The 27,108-nt window shown below is 44.4% G+C and overlaps 1 protein-coding gene across 12 annotated transcripts in view; it reads right to left on the bottom strand.

Annotated features, from left to right (window-relative positions):
* Positions 1-27,108, bottom strand: part of KIAA1217 (KIAA1217 ortholog) — a 506,736-nt gene that overhangs the window by 70,905 nt on the left and 408,723 nt on the right. Inside the window, exon 1 of one of the 12 annotated variants that reach the window (XM_077268381.1) lies at positions 7,177-7,480. The exons of the other annotated variants lie outside the window; for them this stretch is intronic. The gene's annotated coding sequence lies outside the window, so the exon portion shown is untranslated. Of the gene's footprint in view, positions 1-7,176; positions 7,481-27,108 lie in introns of those variants that run through there. 12 annotated transcript variants of the gene reach the window in all.

Below are 27,108 nucleotides of genomic sequence, written 5' to 3'. Positions count from 1 at the left end.
TGTCCCCACCCAATGGTTCAGAGACACTCATCATTTAAGGCATTTCCACCTGAAGTGAGGTGCCTGTGCAGTGTTGTAAGTTCGTTCCTAAACACTATTGTTAGTTCTTAGGTCCCAGTGCTCTTATTCCTGTATACCTGCCTGTCTATCAGCCAAGCCTGCCTGCCAGCCGGCCCAGCCTGCACCTGCCAGTGCTCATCTGTACAACAGCTGTTCCAGCCTGCACCTACCAGTGCTCATCTGTACATCAGCCGGTCCAGCCCACACCTGCCAGTGCTCACCAGTACATCAGCCAGTTCAGCCCACAACTGTCAGTGCTTATCTGTACATCAGCTGGTCCAGCCCACATCTGCAAGTGCTCATTTGTCCATCAGCTGGTCCCGCCCACCCCTGCCAGTGTTCATTTGTAGGTCAGCCGCCTCAGCCTGCACTTGCCAGTGCTCATCTGTATGTCAGCCGGTCCAGTCCACACCTACTAGTGATCATCTATATGTCAGCTAGTCCAGCTACACCTGCTATTGCGCATCTATATATCAGTCGGTCCAGTCTGAATCCATGGTTCCCGTGTTTGTACAGCTCCTGCCTGCTTCTACTGTACCTTCCTATGAGTCATCCCAGCATCAATCCCTTGGGGGTCACCTGCCATCTACGCAAGGTCAGTTCTGGTGTAGCACCTGGTCCACCTTCTTTGTCTCTCCTTGGATCACGGTATTGTCAGCCACTGTGTATCCAAGGTCGGATTAGGTGAAGCTCCTAGTTACACCCTCCAGGTTTTTCTTGGGCCCCTGCACAGTGATTCAACCACCAAGCCCATTACAATGCACACAAGTTAGCCATCTGGTCCTACTGAAATCAGTTTGGTTTGCTGTCACTTATCTAAAGTGGATGACCACCTTTATTCCCTAATGCATTCATCAAATCTAAAGAACCAGTTACAGAATGCTGTAAACTCTAGTTTAGACCACTTCCCTCCAATGCTGTACAATGGCATGACAAATGACAAAAGAATGTAATATAAACTGCTAAAAGAGTGGCCTCAGGGGTCAATTCTGCTCCGTCATAAATCACAAGAGAAACTCCCATCTCAAGCATGTTTCAAAAGTCTGTGAGGCCAAAAAAATTAGCATGGTCAAAAATTTCATGAGCTTTCAACTTCGGGAAAACCTTAATAACTGGCCAAGAGGCAATGTGGTTTACATTGGTTAAGAAGTCACAATAGACTGGAGTCCTTGACATTACAAGACTTGGGTGGCAAGACCTCACCATCTGGAGAAGACTTGCCACCCAAAACAATCTCCAGGTCTCCAAGCCTTCTGCTAAGGATGCCAATGGCTGGCTCCATTGGGGCAGGAGACATTGGTAATGAATACATTGCTCCGCACCATGTTTCAAAGCTTTATGACCATTATGATATTGGATACGATGACGTTCGTTCTTTTTGTGATAGGAAATTATACTGTCCCCCTAATATTTAAATATTAATATAAAATGCCTCCATTCATCAGCTTCTGTGTTCAGGTGATTAATGACCAGATCGAGCTGAAAATCATTACTCCATTCCATGATATGAATTTTCAAAGATGCATTAACAATCCAATGAGTGATGAATTGTCGGTTCCCGGCCGTATCCCCATCACAAAACCCCGACGGTGGAAGTGGCTAAAACAACTGCATAAAGCGTTTCCCGTCGTCTGATCCATCCATACGAGTGGCCTCGCTTGGCGCTTGGCATTATCCAGTATTCCCTGACTGTTCCTTGGCCACAAGGAAGTAAGCCGCTCCGTGTGATTAACACAGGTTTGTAGAAAAACATAACCCTCAGGTCGGCTCTTCTAATTGACTGAATGAAAGCGCTCTTTGTGCTGCGGGACTGTGGAATGTAGCGCGTTAAGGCCATTGCCTCGCAGAGGTATTTTCTAATCTGAATCCTTCGCAATGGAAAGATCTCACAAAGCTGCAACATTTTTTTCGGTTTGTACAGAACTAGATATAATGCAAGCCGCGGGGCCGAAAAAAAGTTTGGCAAACATTTACCATTCTAATGTAATATTACTAGCCACATGAGCTATAATTATGTAATATTTATTTTATCCGCTTATATAGCACCATTAACTAGACTACGCTCTACAGACATCATCGCTGTCCCCATTGGGGCTCAGTATCTAAATTCCCCATCAGTATGTCTTTAGAATGTGGGAGGAAACTGGAGAACCCAGAGGAAACCCACTAAATCATGGGGAGAACAAACTCCTTGCAGAATATATAAACGTCACATGTGGCCAGGTACGGAGGAGGGTATTTTCGGTCAGTACATTAAATATGTGGCACATAGGCAACAAACGGACCAATGTGGGTGAATGGGTGAGTTCAGATGAGCGGCACAAACCCAGGACTGAAAAAAAGCAGCATAGACTACTTTCTCTTAAAGACTAAACCCACACTGTGTCAGTCTAAATGGAGTACAGGAGGCATCAAATTCCTAGAGAGGAGTACAGCACTTAACAAATCTGGCGCCTCTGCTGAGTGGAGTGCTCCTCAGTGTGCCATGCTAGAAATGCTACTCCGGTCACAGACTAGAGTAGCATTTCTGGCATACAAAACTCCAGAATTTTTGATATATTTTACAGGACCGTGCCCCCTCCCTCCCACACCTGTACTACAAAAGACAAAATAGCAAAAACTCCAGTTTGGCAAAAATATTGCAATTTTTTAAAAGATTTTATGCCAATTTTCTGACATAAATGTTTTGATGAATTGTTCCTAATGGGTTCTGAAAAAAGTTGGATACTAAAGGTACACAGTCTGTATGGCATTGTTGGGGCAGCGTGGCCGCTCAGTGGTTAGCACTGTATGGTGGCTCAGTGGTTAGCACTGTATGGTGGCTCAGTGGTTAGCACTGTTGCTTTGCAGCGCTGGGGTCCCGGATTCAAATCCCACCAAGGACAACATCTGCGCAGAGTTTGTATGTTCTCCCATGTTTGCGTGGTTGTCCTCCGGGTTCTCCGGTTTCCTCCCACACTCCAAAAACATACTGATAGGGAATCTAGATTGTGAGCCCCAATGGGGACAGTGCCGATAGTGTATGTAAAGTGCAGTAATTGTGCTATATAAGCAAATAAAATAAATATATTTTAATGGATCCATTTCAAATATAATATAAGAAACGGAATTGGGCCTTTTATTACCGTATTTTAATTTTGGATTTAAAAAACAGACATACAGAAGTAGAAAGGGACAGCGGAGAACGAACAACAATAACAATAAAATCCCCTCTGCAGCCAACACCATTAAAGACACGTGATAGTTGGAGAATTGGGCACTAGGACCCACGAGCCACAAGTTACCCCACTGTTTTTCATAGATTTGTTCCTTTGCTTTACACCCTTTTCCCATCGTATAAACAATGCAGAATGTTTAGCTGCAGCACGGAGTGAAATTCAGATCACAATTTCGCGAAATCGAACCGTGTGAAAAAAAAATCTGCTACCTTTATTTCATCTATACTTATACAACCATATTAAACCTTCATTAAATTATCAGATTAAACTTTGTGACAGTCACCCAGGCTTCCCAGAAATCCATCGCCCCTGCTCGCCTACCTTCTCCAATCTCCTCTGTAGCCTCTGATATTAAAGTTCAGATCTAATTCCGGGCAATGTGGCAGCCTGGGAGCAAAAAGTTGTAAAAAGTGAAGCAAGAAGTGACATTTATTAGGAATAACTTTATAACAATATTTCCTTCTCTGTCACATGGATTGCTGGGATCACTAGTGCAGTCACATACTGTATAACACAACAGACAAGGCTTTGCCCTCACAGCCAGCGCTCCCTTGAAAGAAACAAAAGCTGAAATGTAATTGAAATGACAAGAACAAGAAAAAGATTTTGTATTATTATTCTTTTCCCACAAGTTTGCTATGTCATGTCACCTCCATGGACCGGTAGGGGAATAAGAGTTGGACTCCGCAGTGCACAATCTCTGTTGTCAGTCACCAAAAAGTGTTAAGACAACAACAACTTGTCAGAGTGAATTACGGGAACTGCAGCTCCAGGGTCTCAGGCTCCAAATAATGAAACAAACTGCAGAAACAGAGACCCCTGAGCAGAAGACAAGACCCCTGTGCATCAGCATATATTCATTAGAAAATTAATCGACATATTACGGATGTAGGAGAGCAGAGTTTGTATCAAACATGCCAAATAACCATCACATTCGCGTTCCATAAATATGTAAATTTTTTAAACTTGGTGTAAATGCCGCTGTTCTCCTGAATCCGGCGTTGTTTTTCTTTTCTTTCTGCGCCTCTCCATTCCTGAGATACGGCCCTTTCATCTCCGTGTATGAATTTATTCTTGTTAGTCAAGTGGGAATGACCTTAGGCTGTTCATGGGCGTGTCCTTGATGATCACGCCCAGCTGGCTAAAGAAAGACTTGATTTCTTTACAGTAAAGAGGAGGCCATATCTCCGGAACGCAAAGGAGCAGGAACAAAAGAAAAACAACGCCGGATTCAGGAGAACAGCGGCATTTACACCAGGTAACAAAGTTCCATATTTATGGTAAGCGACAGGTCCAATTTAAGCATCTGTGTATCTACGGTGTGTAGTTTCCCCATACCAACCCTCTAATACTTCAAGCACAGACTTGATACACATTAGATTGAATCCGTTTCAGCAAATCACTACTCTGAAAAAAAAAAAAACCTACTTTACTTGTTGCTGAACTGCAAGTCCCAGCATCCTACCTCAGCATGTGAAATGATCAGACTTGCAGATAGAGTCACAATAAATAACATATGTAATTGAACTTCATTACATGTTATTTTTGAATTGACATGGGACTGCTTGCACACCCCAGATTTATATTTTATAAGTTACCTGTTACACACTAGATTGTATCTGTTCACTGCAATTTATTCAACTAAAATGGAAAAAATAACGAGACTTGTCTCATCATCATCATCAAATTCACCAGTTGCTGAACTACAAGTCCCAGCATCCTAACTCCAACTATAAATGGAAGTGATTTGCAGATAGAGATTTGCAATTATCTCACATATAATTAGTCTTTTCAAGACTGTTATTTTTGCTGTTACATAGGACTGCACTCATGCTCACTATATTATCTTGATATATAGAATCTTCATTATAGTATGTAATCTGTGGATTTACATAGGACTGCACATCTCCCCACTGCATTACAATCTATATAAAGAATCTGCATCACAATGTGCTATATGTAACTTTACACAGGACTGCAGGTATCCTCTTAGCTCTATATGTCTTTGCCACAATGGGTTACCTGTGGGTTTACATGGGACTGTCAGTATTTCCATTGCATTATGTGTATATAATGAATCTAAATCCCAGTATATGTGCAGTTATATAGGTCTGTAGGTATTTTCTTTGCATTATCTCTACATAATAAGCCTTTTTTTTACAATGTTTTATCAGTGGATTTGCATAGGACTGCAGGTATCACCACTGCATTGGAAATTTCATTAATGAATATTTATATACTGAAGCTTCAACACTGCTTGCTGCATGTGGATTTACATTGGACCTTTCTTGCAATGCTATAGGAATATATTTCCATAGGACTGCAGGTATGTCTATTTATAACTTTGATATAATAAATCCTCTTCACAGTATGTGAATTTACATAGGGCTGCACCCACCTGCATTATTCTTACATGGAAACGTATTCTAATGCAGGAAGGAATCTCTCTGGATTTGCATAGGACTGTGTATGTATCTCCATGCCTTGGATATTACATTGTTGCATATTTATATAATGAATATTCATAACAGCAGATGTGAATTTACATAGGACTGCTGCTATTTCATTTGCATTATTTTTATATATTGAGCATATTTTTGTACAATGTTTTTAGTTGATTTTACATAGGACTGTGAGTATGTCAATTGCATAATGTTTATATTATGAATCTTCATCACAATATGACCTACTGGAATTTACATAGGACTGCAAGAATGCTCATTGGATGGTCTTTATATAATGAATATGCATCATAATGTGGACTGCAGGACTGCAAACTGCAAATTTTTTTTGTAAAAAAAAAAAGGCTCATTATATACAGATAAGGCAATTTAAAAATATCTGTTTGCAGTCCTATGTAAAGCCACATGGACCACATTAGGAAGAATATTCATTATATAACGCTCATAGAAAACAAAACCAAGTGATTGTTGCTCACATATGGATTAAATGGAGAGTTGTCCAAAGATGATGCAAAGAACAATTGCAGTCCTATGTAAATCCACTGACAAACCATTATAATGATTGTTATATAAAAGGTAATGGAATGTTCTTCCAGTGGATCGACATAGGACTGCAGGTATCTCCATTGCATTACGTTCATAGAATGAACATCCGTCACAACTTTATGTGGATTTACATAGGGCTGCAAGCAGGTATATTTTCCTTGCATTATCCTTATAGAACAAGCCTTTTTTTCCCAAAGATAAATATCTATGTTCGCAGTCCCATGTAAACCCATAACTATGATGAACAGTCGTCATATAAAGATCAGACCAAGTGCGTCCATTGCGTTGTCTTAACATGACGAATCTTCGTCATGACGTGGTCTATGTTGATTAACATAGGACTGCAATCAGCTATATCTTTGCACTATCTTTAGAGAAAGAGCCTTCTTTTTTTGCAAAGTAAACATCTGTGCTTGCAGTCCTATGTAAATCCACATAGACTGCATGTTGATGAAGACTCATCTTATGAATATAAAACAATGAACATACTTGTAAATCTGATGGCAAAACATTCTAAAAAAAATTAATGCAATGTGTTTTTTTCTTCCATTTTTTTCAGTGAATTTACATAGGACTGCAGATATCTCCATTGCACTATTTTTTTTTTCTTCATAAAATGAATATTCTTCGCAATATAGTCTTGGTGGATTTACATAGGACTGTAAGCCCACCCACTGCATTGTTTGGAAAGTTAACCTATTGCACAAGAGACGTTATTACGAGTTAAACGACACATTCGGCTCTGCTTCATCTAAGGATTTAAAGGCGTCTCTGCCGATCGAGCGGTGGAGGGAGTGAGATGATTGCAATGGACTGACAGCCGGCGTCACCAGGGCAGATGGCAGCCGCTACAGGTGCCGTATGTACGACGATACGTGCTGCAGACTTACCTTGCATGTCACCCTGATCTCAGACCGGGGAGCGCACAGCTACGGAGGAAGCCCGAGAGAATGAGAGCGAGCGAATGCGAGAGCCCTCCGGATACTGCGACTCCCTCCGTCTACCGTACATCCAACCGCTGCGAAAGGCTCGATCCTAATAAGTGCAGAACTGCAGCCATCCCTGATTCTCGCAGTCACTGCCCGCTGCGGGGCAGGATTCCTCATTACAATGTCATTTTAACTCTTCCCTTTCCAGAGCGCACAGATTAGAGGGGGGGAACGTTGGGACTGAGCCCCCTCCGGGAAGGAAGGAGACACGTGACGTTTCTAAATCCAACATGACTCCTGTTAGCGTAACCTTCATCAATGACGAGTAAGACAAATCCCAAGAGCAAGAGAGCCTCAGATTTCGAGGGTCCGTCCAGCCAGCGCTCGACACATGCACCCTCCTCCCCCCCCCACTCAAAAAAAGATAAATATATGTATTTTTTTTTCCTTAGCCAAAAGGTCCAAAACACTGGAACAAATATCAAACGCGGCCGGTCGCCTGCACTGGGAGTCGTTCTGGCGTTTTGCTTTAGAAACTTTGCCCCTGAGCAAAATGTGATATCGGGATGAGAGGCAAAGGGAAAAGTCAAAGTCACCGCAGCGACGAAGCCGGAGCCGACAGGACACATTATAATCACAGAGACGGGCGCGGAGACATTGTGTTTGACGGAGGAAAAGGGAATTATCAAAAAGTTAAAAAAAGGTCATCAGGCTGCGTTACTGAACATGGGGATAAAATTTGTGGTCCCCGCACTGTCAGACGGCCCCCGATCCCATCTGATAATGTGATAAATACACAATCTGAACAGCGCTTTGTATAAACACGACGCATCACCTGTCATAAATAGGTCATCTGTTTACCCGGTGTAAATGTCGCTGTTCTCGGAAATCTGGTGTCGTTTTTCCTGTTCGGTTCCTCCCTAATCGGTGTCGGACTGGGGTACCAAGGGCCAACCAGTAACCAACTCCAGGGCCCCACTATTCAGCTACATGCAGATGTGACATTATCCTCAATCACAAAAGTATATAACAATGAACTGGGTAGATTGTCTGTACTTAGTGATACAAGAATATATTGCCAAGGGGCCTACCAGAGGATTCCCCGCTTCTCCTGTGGGCCAGTCCAAGCAAATCTAGTCTTTACAATCAACTGGGCAGAGTTATCAACTCTTCCCTATGGGTGTCTTCTTGAGGATCATGTCCAGTTGGTTAAAAAGATTAGATTTATGTACTGGGAAGATGAGGGCTCAGGAACGGAGAGAAGCAGGAATACAAAAGATTCAGGAGAACAGTGGAATTTAAACCAACTACAAAAATGTTCTATTTATGGCAACTCTTTAAAAATTCTGTTGTCTCAACGATTAAAAAATGCCCCAAAAATGCAGTTACTTGGGGTCTCTCTTCTGGGTTCTCCTCAGCCTGTTGTCAAGTGTATTCCATTTCCAGCAGTGGAAATAGATTACAGGAAGTGGGGGAGGGTCTTAATATTGCTACACAAAATGGGGGCGGGTCTTAATATCGCTACACAAAATAAGGGCGGGTCTTCACCTTGCTACAAGAAGTAGGGGACAGGTCTTCACCTCGCTACAAGAAGTAGGGGACGGGTCTTCACCTCGCTACAAGAAGTAGGGGACGGGTCTTCACCTCGCTACAAGAAGTAGGGGAGGGGTCATCACCTCGCTACAAGAAGTAGGGGACGGGTCTTCACCTCGCTACAAGAAGTAGGGGACCGGTCTTCACCTCGCTACAAGAAGTAGGGGACGGGTCTTCACCTCGCTACAAGAAGTAGGGGACGGGTCTTCACCTCACTACAAGAAGTAGGGGACCGGTCTTCACCTCGCTACAAGAAGTAGGGGACCGGTCTTCACCTCGCTACAAGAAGTAGGGGACGGGTCTTCACCTCACTACAAGAAGTAGGGGAGGGGTCTTCACCTCACTACAAGAAGTAGGGGACCGGTCTTAACCTCGCTACAAGAAGTAGGGGACGGGTCTTCACCTCACTACATGAAGTAGGGGACGGGTCTTCACCTCGCTACATGAAGTAGGGGACAGGTCTTCACCTCACTACAAGAAGTAGGGGAGGGGTCTTCACCTCGCTACAAGAAGTAGGGGACAGGTCTTCACCTCGCTACAAGAAGTAGGGGACGGGTCTTCACCTCGCTACAAGAAGTAGGGGACGGGTCTTCACCTCGCTACAAGAAGTAGGGGACGGGTCTTCACCTCGCTACAAGAAGTAGGGGACCGGTCTTCACCTCGCTACAAGAAGTAGGGGACGGGTCTTCACCTCACTACAAGAAGTAGGGGACCGGTCTTCACCTCGCTACAAGAAGTAGGGGACCGGTCTTCACCTCGCTACAAGAAGTAGGGGACCGGTCTTCACCTCGCTACAAGAAGTAGGGGACGGGTCTTCACCTCACTACAAGAAGTAGGGGAGGGGTCTTCACCTCGCTATAAGAAGTAGGGGACCGGTCTTCACCTCGCTACAAGAAGTAGGGGACGGGTCTTCACCTCACTACATGAAGTAGGGGACGGGTCTTCACCTCGCTACATGAAGTAGGGGACAGGTCTTCACCTCACTACAAGAAGTAGGGGAGGGGTCTTCACCTCACTACAAGAAGTAGGGGAGGGGTCTTCACCTCACTACAAGAAGTAGGGGACCGGTCTTCACCTCACTACAAGAAGTATGGGACGGGTCTTCACCTCACTACAAGAAGTAGGGGACCGGTCTTCACCTCGCTACAAGAAGTAGGGGACGGGTCTTCACCTCACTACAAGAAGTAGGGGAGGGGTCATCACCTCGCTACAAGAAGTAGGGGACGGGTCTTCACCTCGCTACAAGAAGTAGGGGACCGGTCTTCACCTCGCTACAAGAAGTAGGGGACCGGTCTTCACCTCGCTACAAGAAGTAGGGGACGGGTCTTCACCTTGCTACAAGAAGTAGGGGATGGGTCTTCACCTCGCTACAAGAAGTAGGGGACGGGTCTTCACCTCGCTACAAGAAGTAGGGGAGGGGTCATCACCTCGCTACAAGAAGTAGGGGATGGGTCTTCACTTCGCTACAAGAAGTAGGGGACAGGTCTTCACATCGCTACAAGAGGTAGGGGATGGGTCTTCACCTCGCTACAAGTAGGGGACGGGTCTTCACATCGCTACAAGAAGTAGGGGACGGGTCTTCACCTCGCTACAAGAAGTAGGGGAGGAGTCTTCACCTCGCTACAAGAAGTAGGGGACAAGTCTTCACCTCGCTACAAGAAGTAGGGTACGGGTCTTCATCTCACTACAAGAAATAGGGTACGGGTCTTCACTTCGCTACAAGAAGTAGGTGAGGGGTCTTCACCTCGCTACAAGAAGTAGGGGAGGGGTCTTCACCTCGCTACAAGAAGTAGGGGAGGGGTCATCACCTCGCTACAAGAAGTAGGGGAGGGGTCATCACTTCGCTACAAGAAGTAGGAGATGGGTCTTCACCTCGCTGTAAGAAGTAGGGGAGGGGTCATCACCTCGCTACAAGAAGTAGGGGACGGGTCTTCATTTTGCTAGCAGAAGTAGGGGACAGGTCTTCACCTCGCTGCAAGAAGTAGGGGAGGGGTCTTCACTTCGCTACAAGAAGTAAGGGGAAGGTTTTCACCTCACTACAAGTGAGGTGTGTGTCTTCACCTGACTACAAGTTTGGGGCATGTCTTCACCTGACTACAAGTGGGGGGCATGTCTTCACCTGACTACAAGTGGGGGGCATGTCTTCACCTGACTACAAGTGGGGGGCATGTCTTCACCTGACTACAAGTGGGGGCGTGTCTTCACCTCACTACAAGCAGATGGGGTAGGGCTTCATCGTTTTACCAGCGATGTCTGTGCTAGGTCTCTTGGGGCTCCCATGGCATTGAAATGTCATGTGAGCCTTGCAGCCAATCAGTGGTCGCTATTTCCTTAGGACAAATCTCAAACAAATGGAAGAAGAGAGCGTGCAGAAGCTGTTGCTTGTCTGCAGGGCTCAAGTGACATAATGTCACGCTAGCCCCAGGAGGCCCAGACCCGACATCACTGGAACATTGTCTGCACTGTAAGTGAGTATCTGTGATTATTATTTACAAGGAAAAATACTTTATTTAAAAATGGGTTGACCAGGTAGTCGTTAGCCCCTTTGAGGGGTTAGAAAGAAAGATGAATGTACCATGATTCAGTCCCAATTCCTGACTTTAGCAGCAAAAGTTCTGTAGGGCTGAGCAAAACCTAAAACTGTACTACCATAATGGTAGCCCATTGGACTGATCCGCGGCCCCTAGTGGGATCCATTCCAAGTTGATGTTCTCCCCATTTTTAGAGGAACTCCAAGAATGAGGTCTCCATTGAGGTTACAATATACTTGAGTTATGAGAATGGGATGGGGCACCAGGACTTGTGTTGGGGGTGTTCGGATTTGAGGTTTCCTTTTATCTATGCTATGTAATTGCACCACTGATGAACTTCCAATTCCATTTATTGGCTTTCAGTCTGACATGAAGGCATGGACTCTGCACTGACTGACACATTTATAAGGAATTATCGATGCATATTGATCGGCTCTGTTCTTGGCTTTGCTCTGCTCTGTTCTGTTCCTCCAGCCCCATCGAGGTGTTTTCATTATGTAATCTATATCTGTTCTCTTGTCTAGCCCCGTCTGTCATTCCGCCGCATACACTAGCAATGATTTTGACAACTTTTGCCTTTTAAGTCAGGATGACATCTTTACAATTCACCACGAGTCTGCGGAAATGACCTTAACATTTATAAATGACCAACCAAACTGCTAGTGCAGAACATTCGGAGACTCGGCCGGTTTCCTACTTAGCAGATACAAAGTAGCGATAATGGTATTAGCAGGAGAAATTTACCGTGAGATCGGCCTCCCGTAGAACATTATTTATAAGAATATGAGCATTAGGACTGAACGATGGCTACATTTTATTACATCCTTGATTTGGGGATACGACAAAGGTCATGGCTCTATTCATTGTGGTTGGAGAGCAACCATTCTAAGAAAGTCTTAGGCTGTGTGCACATGTAGTGCTGGCAGAAAAAACATCTGCGTTTTTGTTTCGTATTTTTGCACACTCATTAGTATGGGTGAAAATCGCTGCAAGAATTGCCAGATTTCAGATTTGAGACTGCTGCAAATCTGCAAAGAACGAGAGCATGAGATTTCAGAAACCTCATTGACTTTGTTGGTACTGCTAAATACTGCGGATTTTAAACACCAAATCTATGCAGAAAAAAAAACGCAATGTGTGCACATAGCCTAAAGATCCATAAAAAGCACTACTCTTGTTCGTAGGCCGAGCCTGGAATTAGCGAAATTTGGCCAAGCTTCATTATTAGGCACAATCAAAGTAGACACCTTTTATACCCCAAACCCAACCTCCTCATTTTGCCTTGATATCCAGTTAATTCTTCTCTTCCATTAGGACTATGACATTAAAAAAAGGACTAACTGAATCCTTCTAAGCTCGACGTAGATCCCTGCATGAGTCGTCGTTAGAACTACAATCCTACATCGCTGCAAAGTCACTGACGGGGGGGGGGGGGGAGGGGGGAGGAGTGGAGCAGCTGGGTCAGAAGATAAAGAAGGGGAAGGGCACTGACTGAAGGGGAAGCACTGACTTTAGAGTAATGTAGAATTGTAGTTCTAATGATGACTCATGCATGAATTCTATATAGAGCTTAGAAGGATTCAGCTAGTCAGTTTTTAATCACGTGATGTCGTAAACCTAATGAAAAAAAGAAAATAATTAACTGGGTAGAAGGGCAAAATGAGCAATTGTAAGTACACATTGCTATATAATATGATGATTGGAATATATTAAAATGATAAAAACTTTGATGGGAGGAGTGCTTTGTAATCACTGTTTTTTGCACAAGGCTCAGCACACATGTTTCTGCTGTCCTCCTGAAATGGATAGCCAGCAGGGTAGTGTAGTGAAAGTTGCTCTCCTCCCAGTTATAACAATTAAAAATAAAGATTATTATTATTATTAGTAATATGGCAGCTGGAATCCAGAGATTTAGGTAAAGCTCCTGGGCCAGAGTACTATATAGGGAAGGGGCAACAGCTGAATCTCCTGCACCCATGTTGGCTGGAAGTGCAATTTCTCCATCCCCTTATGGCTATAACAGTACAAGTTATAAACAAAGTCCTTCTAAAAAAAAAAGAATAAAGATTTGCAATTTAATTCATATAAAAAAATCCTCTCCATTCTCAATAATGGAAGGATTTATAATTTTATAGTTTACAGCTAGTGATGAGCGAATATATTCGTTACTCGAGATTTCCCGAGCACGCTCTGGGGTCCTCCGAGTATTTTTTAGTGCTCGGAGATTTAGTTTTCATCACCGCAGCTTAATGATTTACATCTGTTAGCCATCATAAGTACATGTGGGGGTTCCCTAGCAACCAGGCAACCTCCACATGTACTTATGCTGGCTAACAGATGTAAATCATTCAGCTGCGGCAAGAAAAACTAAATTTCCGAGCGCTAAAAGATACTCGGAGGACCCCTGAGCATGCTCGAGAAATCTCGAGTAACGAATATATTCGCTCATCACTATTTACAGCTCATTTAGGTGAATAACAAGCGCAGTGCTTACAAGTTCTTTCCAGCAGAGCAGCCCTGGATCGTTGGAGGTCACTGCTCCTGCTGCTGTGAGATTCAGTGCTCCAGTGCTCCTCTGCAGCATCGACGCGCGCTCACTTTAGGTGGGGAGCTTGATAAAGCCACTGATCTGGCCTATCAATCAAGCAGGAGTGCACAGCCCACAGCGCGCAGGAAGACGAGACAATCCCTTTAAAATTTTAGATCACTCCTGAGCACTGAGAGACAATGTTTATCCATGGGCACTGCCAGTGTTCACCGCATGTGATGAATCCACATGACTGGTAATTGCCATAATAGTGTCAATGTTGATAGTGTCACCACAAAATACTAAAGAGTAAAAAAAAACAATGTATGAACACGCAAAACAACAAAAGAGGCAAGAAGCACTTTCCTTCTCTTGGAAATGCAGCAATATTATTTTATTTCCAACACTTTATTTAGATGGATTAAGCATCACAGATATTAACGGGGTTGTCCTGGACTATGGCCTATACTTAGGATAGGTCATCAAAGTTTGATCAGTGGGGGTGCGACACTTGGCGCCCCCGCTGATCTGCTGTTTCCGGTGTTGGCTGGAACTGTTCAATTATGGAGCTGCACAGCTCCAACAGCGGCATAGTGGTCGCGACCGGGTACTGCACATCCTCCCTATATTGACAAATAGGTGGTGGAGGTGCAGTACCTGCCCGCGGCCACTATACAGTTGATGGAGCTGTAATATGCAGTCTATGCCGGCACCGGTAACAGCAGATCGGCAGGGGTGCCATGTGTCGCACCTCCACCGGTCAGACATTGATGACCAATCCTAAGGATAGGCCATCAATATTAAAGTCCCAAGCAACCCCTTTAATGGAATATTGTTGTTGAATTTTAGATTTACTCATTTTGAAAGTTTCTTCTCCAGTCACATCTCAAGCAAAAAGTACAACTTCTGCCAGATGCCAACAGGAATGTATTTGTGACTTCTTTACACTCCACATTAATCTACCACATCGGACATTCAGGTTTTTCTAGTTATGCAGCAGAAGTCGCTGAACAGTTTTGTTGAAAAATATTCAAAATAATTTGTGTTTTATCATTTGAAATCCCTGCTCTTTCTGAGATTAGGAGTCCAGTGGGCGGTTCTACTGAGAAATTGACAGCTATCAATATATTTAGTCATGCAGGATACACTTTTCGGTGCTTCGGAGTACGGTGTTTGGGTCTATATAGTAACTACCGGCCATCTCTGTATTTACAAAGCTGTCAATCAGTGATTAGGACCGCCTACTGGACTCCTAAGCTCAGAAAGTGCAGGAATTAAAATGAATGAAACACTATTTTTACTGAACCTTTTCCCACAAATCTATGTATCAATCCACTCAATTCTTTTTACTCTTTAACATAAGGAGCACGGTATCAAATGCTATTTTCAATGTGACATATTCCCTTTAAAAGCTTAGATAAATAAATATATAATATGTACATGATCTACGACATGGACGCTCGACCATAGTGTGCAACCAAGTAAGGACATCCAAGGTAATATACCGCACATGGAATAATTGGTGTGTATATCCCTTGTAAGAACTTGCTGTAGCCAGACTTATGGAAACCGTTGATGATGTAACATGACCACTGTCGTAAAATCTAGAGGTGATTCAGTTTACTCTACAAATGTAAGAGACCCAGGAAGCAACCAAAGCAGTTCTGTGGGTACAGGGTGGGAATTCACATAATCCAGGTTGTCATTTCAGATGCATCAGTAGTGATGAGTGAATGTGCTCGGATCAGGTGTTATCTGAGCATGCTCGGGTGTTAACCGAGTGTCTTCGGTGTGCTCGAATACTATGTTCGAGTCCCCGTGGCTGCATGTGTGGCGCCCCAGGGTCCTGGTCGTCACAGTAGCATTGCTTTCCTCACGGGGAGAGTGATGTTACGTTTGGAAGCGATGAAGGATATCTTTTATCAGGTAACCACAATATACACAACATGTTCACACTCCAGGCCACAAGGGGGAGCTTTTGATCCTATTTCTAGGTGACTCCCCTATATATATTGTGGTTTGGAGGGAAAGAGAGATTAGATTGTCAGAGACAGAGGAGAGAGTAGACTGACACAGAGGAGAGAGCAGACCGACACAGAGTGTCAGAAGGTCTGAAGGGGCCGTGTAGTCTGAAGTACTACAGCTCCTAAAGAAAGAGACACATAGAAAGAAAGGACATTGTTCAGTGAGCGTGCAGGAAAGCAAAGCACAGGAGAGTGACACTAGGGGGAGGACAGCAGCGAGCAGACTGTCTCTCTGGCAAAGCGCAGATAACCGTTAGCCGGACCACTGAGGTTGTAAGGGACTCTAGGACTTACATCAGAGACCGGCAGGACAGATGAATTGCAAGTTACCTGTCCGCCACACACACCTGAGACACAGTAACACATAGAGCCCAGGGCGTGCTAGAGTCCCTGTAAAAAGGCTCGAGTTACCTGTCATGCAGGTATTGTCCTATCCTATATGGGGGACAGAGAAAAGAACTGTGAGGACCTTATCTGAAGCCATAGGCAGTAAGGGACTACATGACCACCGCCTGGTAAAGGGGACTCTGGATTCGCTTCCAAGCCGGCCGGACCCTGCCTGCCCTGTGATCTGTACCCTGGACTGTGGCTGCCTAAAGTCTCCAGTAAACCAGGTAAAGAGACTGCAAACCTGTGTCCTGGTTCTTTACTGCGCCATTCACCATCTTCCATCTACACACTGGGAAGCCCTGGGGATACACTTCACCTGTGGGAAGGTATACCATCTAGCTGCCATAACATCACCCCAGAGGACCCCTTAAAGCAGCGTCGGTCCCCACTGACCGAATACCACAGGTGGTGTCACGAACATAAACTTTATTCAAAATCTCCCTTTTACATGGGCGCCCAGGGCCACGGACCGGGTCGCCACCGTGACATCCCCCTGTGAACACCGGACCCGGTACCGGGTACCCCACGGCCCTGGCGGGCGACTCTCATGTTTCGCAACTGTTTGACAGCCACAACTCATGCAGGGACTCCCTGTTTGTTAGGTGACCCCTGTATATGTTGCAGTGGCAGGGACATGAACATAATATTGGAGCACGCCGGAGACACTCTGTTAGCACCTGAGCATGCTGAGATAACACCTCACCTGAGCATGTTCACTCATCATCACTAATCAGGAGGGCTCATAGATCGACCTGAGCAGCACGAGATATTAGAGGGGTGCTATATCCAGCTCCATGGAATCCACTAGTGTTTTCATATATAAAAAGTGGAAAAAAAAAAACTTTTGTGACTCCTAGGTCATCACTATAAAAAGCCACATTAGATGTCAAGAAGATTAATTACAGGGTTACTTTATCTTTCTGGTACCAGCATGTGAACTGGAGATGGATGTGTGATACGTCCAAACAAGAAGGGACACACGACGTAATGGAGCTCCTGACTTACTACGACACCCCCAACCTAATATATACAGGAAGACAGATCAGGGCGCCGCACACCTGTTTCTCCCAGTTAAAAATATACACAGACATTTCATTATAGGAGTTGGGTTTCTGAAATAGATCAGGAAATCAGAGTCATCAGACGATATGTATCAACCCGCACCAAAACTGTACCAAAACTTCTTGTGATCATCTTAGTCTTAGAGATCCAATGTGACTTTCATTCTCAGTTTTTTTTGTGTGTTTTTCCAACATACACAAAGGAAATAAACACGTGTATAACAAAAACATGTGTAATCACAATAATTTTCTGGGAGAAATATTTCAGTTTCTAAAGCAATTTCAAGGGGGCCAACACTTTCCACCATGACTGTAGATGGAAAAAAAGTTGTTTGATTTATGCAATTCGCATATATATTCCTCAATGTGGCTCTATAAGGATAACTTCACTTTAAGGGTAATTTCTAGTAAAAAAAATAACATAATAATAATAATAATAATAATTGGGCTTATATAAGTGTAAAATGAAAATCAATATGTTTTACTCTACAGCTCCAGTTCCAACACTTATCCGGTCCCCGGTGGCCACACCAGAATTTCCAGTTCAGCCGATCATGGACAATAGCCGTGGCATACCTTGGCAAACGTTTGGCTAAAATGGCATTTCCACTTTGTCAAGAGGTGATCAGGAAGTAGATACCAGCGGATACAGGATAAGGCTATGGGCACACAAAGTTTTTTGGAGGAATTTTTGGAGCAGAAACGGAATGAAAAATCCGAAACCATCGCACCCAAAACGCGTTAAAAACGTTTGCTCAGTTTCTGCTCCAAAAACTCAGCGAAAAGACTCCGTGTGCACATAGCCATATTGGGAACCAAAGGGTAACGTGTCTCCTTGTAGAGAGTGACATGTCAAGCCTGACATGCCAAGGTGATTGATCCTAAGTCATGTGACAAGGCTCCTTAGGGAGTCGATGTTGACTTTTAGGATTGCTACTTCCTATAGGTGGTGCTAGAGTTCTAGTCCTCTATTTGCATAGTCTTGTTGGAACAGGAGCTGCTCGGATAACATAGCCTTTATTGATTCTTTTCCTAAATTTTTATAAAAAAAAGGCAGAATCCTTTCAAATATATATTTTTATCTACTGAATAACTCCTTTAAAAGGAACCAGTGATGAGGTTTATGCTGCCCGAACCTCAAGCAGCATGAATCGGACACTGGCTACATCATTGATTAACTTGTTGGGTACATAGACTTTGTAAAGCCGTCCGAGGACGGTGAGGACCTTAGGTAGAAGACGAGATACCCGGTTCCCGTCAGTCTTTCCACAGTATGATTTCACTGAAACGCCGCAGCGAATAAAACATCCCTGGCGGCACTAACGCACCAGCTTCGGGCAGCATTAAACTCATGGCAGTTTTCCTTTAAAAACCTGAAATTACTTTTGTATTGTCTTCCTGTTGGCAGAATTGAGTTGTGTTTATTGTTTGTTTTTTTCGTTAGAAAGACGTTGGTGTAATCTACATGAACCCAGAAATGGAAAAATCAGAAGAGGACACAATGTGAGCGCGTATGATGGCGTACGGCCAGGAGAGAACAAGGGCGAGTTGATAGAGTCACCTTGGGAATACGGCAGAATTCTTGTAATATTATTACACGTATCTTACATATATTTTCAGGGCAGGCCGGGATGCAGGGAACGTCGTGTTTACAGTGGAAAAGTTTTATTTTTCTTTGCCGTAAAACTAAACTTAAAATATATTTGGATATTTTGTGCTTTGTCAGCTCTCCGGGAAAGTTCTACCCGCCGGAGATTACACAGTCGATCCCACATCCATGTACATTGTGAGCGATCAATATAGACTTGACGTAACTTAGGTAAAAGTCCATCTCACAACTATAATCTTTTAACCCATTTAACCCATTAGTGCAGTTGGTAAATACGTTGGTGGGTTATGCGGCAGGTACGGTACCAACAAGACACATTATTACATTTCAAGGCTTGGACAGCAAAGTGAAGTTTTGCTTTGGGTGAAGAAAAATTCTAATTATGATTCTACAGCAATCACAGAGTGGAGAGAAGTGCTGTATGTGACGAGGGGGCTGGCTGAGTGATTTATTCCAATAGCAAAGCCAGCCCCCTTCTCCATCATGGAAGATGCAAAGACTTTTGAAATGAGAAGCCAGTCCGACAACCTTCACGCATGGCTCCGATGGCGTGCCAACATAGGAAATGTTCTCGTGCCAAGCTCAAGATTGAACTGGAGGTGCCAGGACCAACAACACTACCTACTGTATAACTTGCAATTTTAATATCTTCTTCTTTAAAGTGGACATCCCCTTTAACTTATTAATAAACCAGTCTACAGAAAGCCACTAAGCATCCCACCGAGCGACAACCGCAGGCAGAATTTACTCAACGAGTGTCCATGAGCGGAATTTGCAGTTCTGTAAGGGAAAATGGAAGCTTTAACCGCTATAAACAAATACATAATAAATAAAAAATAGAATAAAGAATAAATCCGATAAATGAATAGATTTTCCCAGAAGATTTCTCCCTGAGTTCACTCTGATGGACGTCTCAGGAAAAGCTGAAAAAAGTGCGTAATGAAATTTAGTATTTCAAAGAGTCTCTGTTTGGTTCCGAAAGGTGTTTCATCTTCCACATGACAAGTGGCTCTAGCATCAGGCCTGCTGAGCGTGTGTAACAAGCGGGGGCTTCTTGCAGGCATAAATCACCCCCCTATTCCTCAGTAACTCGGCAGAAGTGAGAAATAAATGTATTTAGGCTAGACATGTCCTGCACACCACGGGGCCGCTGACAAGCCGCTCTCTGTTCTCCTCCCATGGTTTTGCTATTGTTTTATAAAATAGCGTTTATTTGCAAACGCTCAAGTGGAAGAAATTTATTGTTCTAAATCCCATCCCAAAAGGGCAATCCTTAATGGGGTGGCTGGCCTTAGATTACAAGACTGCAGTCACTCTACGTGGCTGCATATTTGTGAATCCTCACATCGTGCACACTGTGCACTGTGAGGATCCTCCGGTGCCAACACCAGGACCTGTCAGTCATGTGATCACAAGTACAGTGCCTACAAGTAGTATTCAACCCCCTGCAGATTTAGCAGGTTTACACATTTGGAATTAACTTGGCATTGTGACATTTGGACTGTAGATCAGCCTGGAAGTGTGAAATGCACTGCAGCAAAAAAGAATGTTATTTCTTTGTTTATTTTTTTTTTTTAAATTGTGAAAAGTTGTTTCAGAGGGTCATTTATTATTCAACCCCTCAACCCACCAGAATTCTGTTTGGTTCCCCTAAAGTATTAAGAAGTAGTTCAGGCACAAAGAACAATGAGCTTCACATGTTTGGATTAATTATCTCGTTTTCCAGCCTTTTCTGACTATTTAAGACACTCCCCAAACTTGTGAACAGCACTCATACATGGTCAACATGGGAAAGACAAAGGAGCATTCCAAGGCCATCAGAGACAAAATCGTGGAGGGTCACAAGGCTGGCAAGGGGTACAAAACCCTTTCCAAGGAGTTGGGCCTACCTGTCTCCACTGTTGAGAGCATCATCCGGAAGTGGAAGGCTTATGGAACTACTGTTAGCCTTCCACGGCCTGGACAGCCTTTGAAAGTTTCCTCCCGTGCCGAGGCCAGGCTTGTCCGAAGAGTCAAGGCTAACCCAAGGACAACAAGGAAGGAGCTCCGGGAAGATCTCATGGCAGTGGGGACATTGGTTTCAGTCAATACCATAAGTAACGTACTCCACCGCAATGGTCTCCGTTCCAGACGAGCCCGTAAGGTACCTTTACTTTCAAAGCGTCATGTCAAGGCTCGTCTACAGTTTGCTTATGATCACTTGGAGGACTCTGAGACTGGTTCAAGGTTCTCTGGTCTGATGAGACCAAGATCGAGATCTTTGGTGCCAACCACACACGTGACGTTTGGAGATTGGATGGCACTGCATACGACCCCAAGAATACCATCCCTACAGTCAAGCATGGTGGTGGCAGCATCATGCTGTGGGGCTGTTTCTCAGCCAAGGGGCCTGGCCATCTGGTCCGCATCCATGGGAAGATGGATAGCACGGCCTACCTGGAGATTTTGGCCAAGAACCTCCGCTCCTCCATCAAGGATCTTAAGATGGGTCGTCATTTCATCTTCCAACAAGACAACGACCCAAAGCACACAGCCAAGAAAACCAAGGCCTGGTTCAAGAGGCAAAAAATCAAGGTGTTGCAGTGGCCTAGTCAGTCTCCTGACCTTAACCCAATTGAAAACTTGTGGAAGGAGCTCAAGACTAAAGTCCACATGAGACACCCAAAGAACCTAGATAACTTGGAGAAGATCTGCATGGAAGAGTGGGCCAAGATAACTCCAGAGACCTGTGCCGGCCTGATCAGGTCTTATAAAAGACGATTATTAGCTGTAATTGCAAACAAAGGTTATTCCACAAAATATTAAACCTAGGGGTTGAATAATAATTGACCCACACTTTTATGTTTAAAATTTATAAAAATTTAACTGAGCAACAAAACTTTTTGGTTTGTAAGATTTATGCATCTGTTAATAAATCCTGCTCTTGTTTGAAGTTTGAAGGCTCTAACTTATTTGCATCTTATTAAACCTGCTAAATCTGCAGGGGGTTGAATACTACTTGTAGGCACTGTATGTGATTTGCATATGAGTTGCCCCGGCAGGGCAGTGGGGTACTCGGGGATGTCACGGTGGCTGCGACCCGGTCCATGGTCCTGGGACTCACTGTAAAAGGGGAAAGGTCTTTAAAGGTGTTTTTGTATAAAATTTGTCGTGACTCCACCTGTGGTGTTCGGTCAGTGGGGACCGGCGCTGCTTTAAAGGGGTCCTCTGGGGGATGTTGATGCAGCAGTGATGGTGACGCTTCCCACAGGTGAAGCCAGGTCCCTAGGGCTCCCAAGGTGTGTGGCGATGATGGTGTATGCCGATGAATGAGTTAAGGACACAGCGTTGCAGTCTTAACCTGGTTTACTGAAGATGTAGCAGGCCTCAGTCCAGGGTACCGGCAACAGGTACAAAAGGAGTCCAGGCAGCCCGGAAACAAGTGAAATCCCTTTGGCAATTCAGGTTGGGAGCCTTCCACTTTGCGCTCGCTATAAGTCCCTTGCTGCCTGAGGTATCCTAACAAGGTCCTGTTTCTGTCCAGGGACAGTGCCTGTATGATAGGCAGCTTGAGCCGTTCCTTCTGGGGTCTCAGCACGGTGACTCCAGGCTTCAGAATGCTGCTGTACCACAGGCTTAATGAGGACAGTATATGTATAGTTCTATGCCCTCCGGTTCTGCGTGGGGCTTGCCGCTCCCCACAGCCTCGGGCTCCCGGTACCCGATCCCCGTGCTCCAGCTCCTCAGAGGCCCAATAGCAGCCTACTTGAGCCCTAAATCTCTCCTCTGCTCCTTTCCCTTTGCTGTCTGCTCCAGACTAAACTATCTCCTCCTACAGACCAGGATCTTTATTAAGGGAAGCTGCCCTGAAACCGGGTTTAGAGCTCCCCCTCCTGGCCTGGATTCAGAAGGTGTTGTGTGTGGTTTACCTGCCAAAGGAATTCCTCTTGTTTCCAGGCATAGCACTACCCTCCCCGAAATGAAGGCAGCACTACTGTGGTACCCGAACTCCTGGGGTGCCACACATACTTCAGGCCACATGCAGACTAGACTATGTTCAGCCTCGTTCAATAGACTTTCATCTAGTCCCCATTTAGTCGGCACGTGACCACATTACATTCTTATGGTCAAGAACCTGCTGCCAGCACTGGAGAATCCTCACAATGCACAGTGTGAGCGCTGTGAGGATTCACAAGTCTGCAGTCACATAGAGTGACTGGATGACTGTAGACTTGTAATCTGAGGCCGGACAAACTCTTTAACACCATATATAATAAGTGATAAAACGTTTCATACTGCGACCTATTACTTTTAAATATGGTGGCTCAGTGGATAGCACTGTTGCTTTGCGGCTCTTAAGTCCTGGGTTGAAATCTCACCAAGGACAAGATCTACAAGGAGTTTGTATATTCTCCAGACGTTCCCGTGGGTTTCCTCCGCGTTCTCCGGTTTCCTCCCACATTCCAAAGACATATTGATAGGGAATCTAGATTGTGAGCCCCAATGGGGGCAGTGATGATGATGTCTGTGGAATTAATGGTGCTATACAAGAGTAAAATAATAATAATAATATTAGTCTATAAAGGAAAAGATATTCAGATTGAGATAGGTTAAAGTTCAGCTCGTCACACTGGGCATCAACATAAGAGATCGTTAATCAACAACTCTACAAATTAGTTTCTCATGGTGCAAAAAGTGAATAAAATAATTGCCCCTGATTAGGCTCTAGCCTTCTTCACCCCCGAGGAGTAGTTGTCTGACAGGTACCATTGGCCGCTATTCTCTATAGTAGCTCATGGTGCTACCTGTTTTTTAACTACTCAGCCAACAGACAGACTTCTTTTCTCCTTATGTCTTGTTAGAAATCAGTCACCAAGAACCTTTGCCCATCTGTCCAAGGCCTCAATCAGACGTGTCCACATGGCCTTAGTCCAGGGTCACCAACCATCCAAAAATTCCAGGACAGTCTGTAAAAATAGAATACTTTTTAGCCGTCTGTAAAAAAAATGCAAGCGTCCATGATTATTCTGAAGTTCAAGAAACTTCAGATTATTTTGACTGTAATTCTCATCACTTTCCAGTTTGGAATGAAAGCGGCCGAGGTCTCGTATCAGAATTATGGGCTGTAGACATGGATCGCTTAGGACCATACTAATATGATAGTTTTCCAATGTTTCCGTAAAAATTATCTGTCTGTAATTTTTCTCTAAACTGTCCAAAAAAAAGTCAAGTTGGCAACCCTGCCTTAGTGTAGTCATCACTAAAAAGTATTTTTTAATGAAAATATTACAATTTTTGGGACAACTTTTTATCGTTCTCAAGTCCGATGTTTTACTCTTTTTTTTGGTGATGGATTTATCTTGTTGGTGCATTGATAGATTAATAAAAAATAAACACATTGTAACACGGGACCCTAAAAAGCGTTTGAGAGAATTAGGACTGAGGGGGGTGTCCGATGTATAGTGACACCATGGGGTTAAAAGGTGTGAAATTGACATACATCATAAACAGAAGGAGAACAATATATGTTTACATAGGACTGCCGCTATAGCATGTGAAGTTATAAAGGGTAGGAGGAGAGACACAGTATTTTTAGAAAATAGAGCCAACCCTTGTAGGTCCAGCCCACAAAACGTGGAGGGGACCTCGTGTTATAAGGCGTCCATGTACTGACCTCACTTCATGCGTGTACAACAGCATAGGAAATCCATGAATCAGCTGATAACAGCAGCGGTGGCGGCGCAGTGTTTATCTAGAAACAGGGAGGGGCGCAGAGACGTAACAGGTGCAACAACCTGAACTTGCTTTAAAAGGGACACACTGCAAAAACCCTACAGCAAAATCCAAGCAGCTGCATCAAGTCGAGCACGAGAACGAGATCTATTTTAGCAAAAAATCTAGGACATAAATTAGAAGGAATTTTCACCTACATTTATTTTTAGAAAAATATAATTAAAGGGTAATTAAAATGTAAACCATGTCTGATATGTCGTGGCTCCTTTTTGGTAAGTTTCATAAGTATGGGGGTCTGGGTAATAAGACACCCACCGATCATTCAAGCTAGCAAAGTTGCTTTAGGGTTCCATATCAAAGGGTCGGCATTGGGCCTCCCTCATGAGCCCCCGGCTTGTCATGACCACAATCCACTGGGTTACCATTTTGTGGGGGATCAATAGTGGTAACACAGGGTCTTCTGTCTAACGACTTAGATGCTGTGGTCACTATTCATCACAGCATCCAAAAGGTTGAACTGCTATGATCAGAGCCAGCCACTGGCATCTGTCTGCTGTGTAATACAGCCGGTACCTGCCAGGTGTGTAGTGGGCACAGCATGTGAGCCCACTGCATGCAATTCCTGCCATTTTTGTTATACACTGCTCAAAAAAATAAAGGGAACACCAAAATCCCTCATCCTAGATATCTCTGAATGAAATATTCCAGTTGCAAATTTTTATTCATTGTATAGTCGAATGTGTTCAGAACAATAAAACATAGCAATTATCAATGTAAATCAAAATGAATATCCCATGGAGGTCTGGATTTGGAATGATACTCAAAATCAAAGGGTAAATCAAATTACCGGCTGATCCAACTTCAGTGGAAATGCCTCATGACAAGGAAAATATGCTCAGTATTGTGTATGGCCTCCACGTGCCTGTATGACCTCCCTACAACGCCTGGGCATGCTCCTGATGAGGCGGCAGATGGTCTCATGAGGGATCTCCTCCCAGACCTGGACTAAAGCATCTGCCAACTCCTGGATAGTCTGTGGTGCAACGTGACGTTGGTGGATGGTGCGAGACATGATGTCCCAGATGTGCTCAATTGGATTTAGGTTTGGGGAACCAGTCCATAGCTGCAATGCCTTCATCTTGCAGGAACTGCTGACACACTCCAGCCTCATGAGGTTTGGCATTGTCCTGCATTAGGAGGAACCCAGGGCCAACCGCACCAGCATATGGTCTCACAAGGGGTCTGAGGATCTCATCTCGGTACCTAATGGCAGTCAGGCTACCTCTGGCGAGCACATGGAGGGCTGTGCGGCCCTCCAAAGAAATACCACCCCACACCATTACTGACCCACTGCCAAACCGGTCACGCTGAAGGATGTTGCAGGCAGCAGATCGCTCTCCATGGCGTCTCCAGACTCTGTCACATCTGTCACATATGCTCAGTGTGAACCTGCTTTCATCTGTGAAGAGCACAGGACGCCAGTGGTGAATTTGCCGATCCTGGTGTTCTGTGGCAAATGGCAAGCATCCAGCACGGTGTCGGTTGTGAGCACAAGCCCCATCTGTGGATGTCTGGCACTCAGACCATCCTCATGGAGTCGATTTCTAACTGATTGTGCAGATACATGCATATTTGTGGCCTGCTGGAGGTCATTTTGCAGGGCTCTGGGAGTGCTCCTCCTGTTCCTCCTTGCACAAAGGCAGAGGTAGTGGTCCTGCTGCTGGGTTGTTGCCCTCCTACAGCCCCCTCCATGTCTCCTGGTGTACTTGCCTGTCTCCCGGCAGCGCCTCCAGCCTCAGGACACTATGCTGACAGACACAGCAAACATTCTTGCCACAACTCGCATTGATGTGCCATCCTGGATGAGCTGCACTACCTGAGCCGCTTGCTTGGGTTGTAGAGTCCGTCTCATGCTACCACGAGTGTGAAAGCACAACCAACATTCAAAAGTGACCAAAACATCAACCAGAAAGCTGATACTGAGATGAGGTCTGTGGTCCCCACCTGCAGAACCACTCCTTTATTAAAGGTGTCTTGATAATTGCCAATAATTTCCATCTGTTGTCTATTCCATTTGCACAACAGCATGTGACATTGATTGTCAAACAGTGTTGCTTCCTAAGTGGACTGTTTGATTTCACAGAAGTTTGATTTACTTGGAGTTATATTCTGTTGTTTAAGTGTTCTCTTTATTTGTTTGAGCAGTGTACATATAGGGCAGGCATCCGGAGAAGTTGCCACCATTAGGAAAGACGGTGGTGTCCAGCACTGGACCTATGCACCTCATGGATTTTATTGTGTCCGCTTGGTCTGCCGCCACTGGTAGTACACCACTCTCAAAACGATCAAGGATATACTGAGCAATACTAAGTGTTGGGGGGTCTCAAGACCCAGACCACTTCTAATCAATCCTTATAAACAGGGACAATAACATAGAAAAAAATAT

Source organism: Ranitomeya variabilis, chromosome 6, assembly GCF_051348905.1.
Source record: "Ranitomeya variabilis isolate aRanVar5 chromosome 6, aRanVar5.hap1, whole genome shotgun sequence".
NCBI classification, from domain to species: domain Eukaryota; kingdom Metazoa; phylum Chordata; class Amphibia; order Anura; family Dendrobatidae; genus Ranitomeya; species Ranitomeya variabilis.
This window is presented reverse-complemented; position numbering and strand designations above follow the sequence as displayed.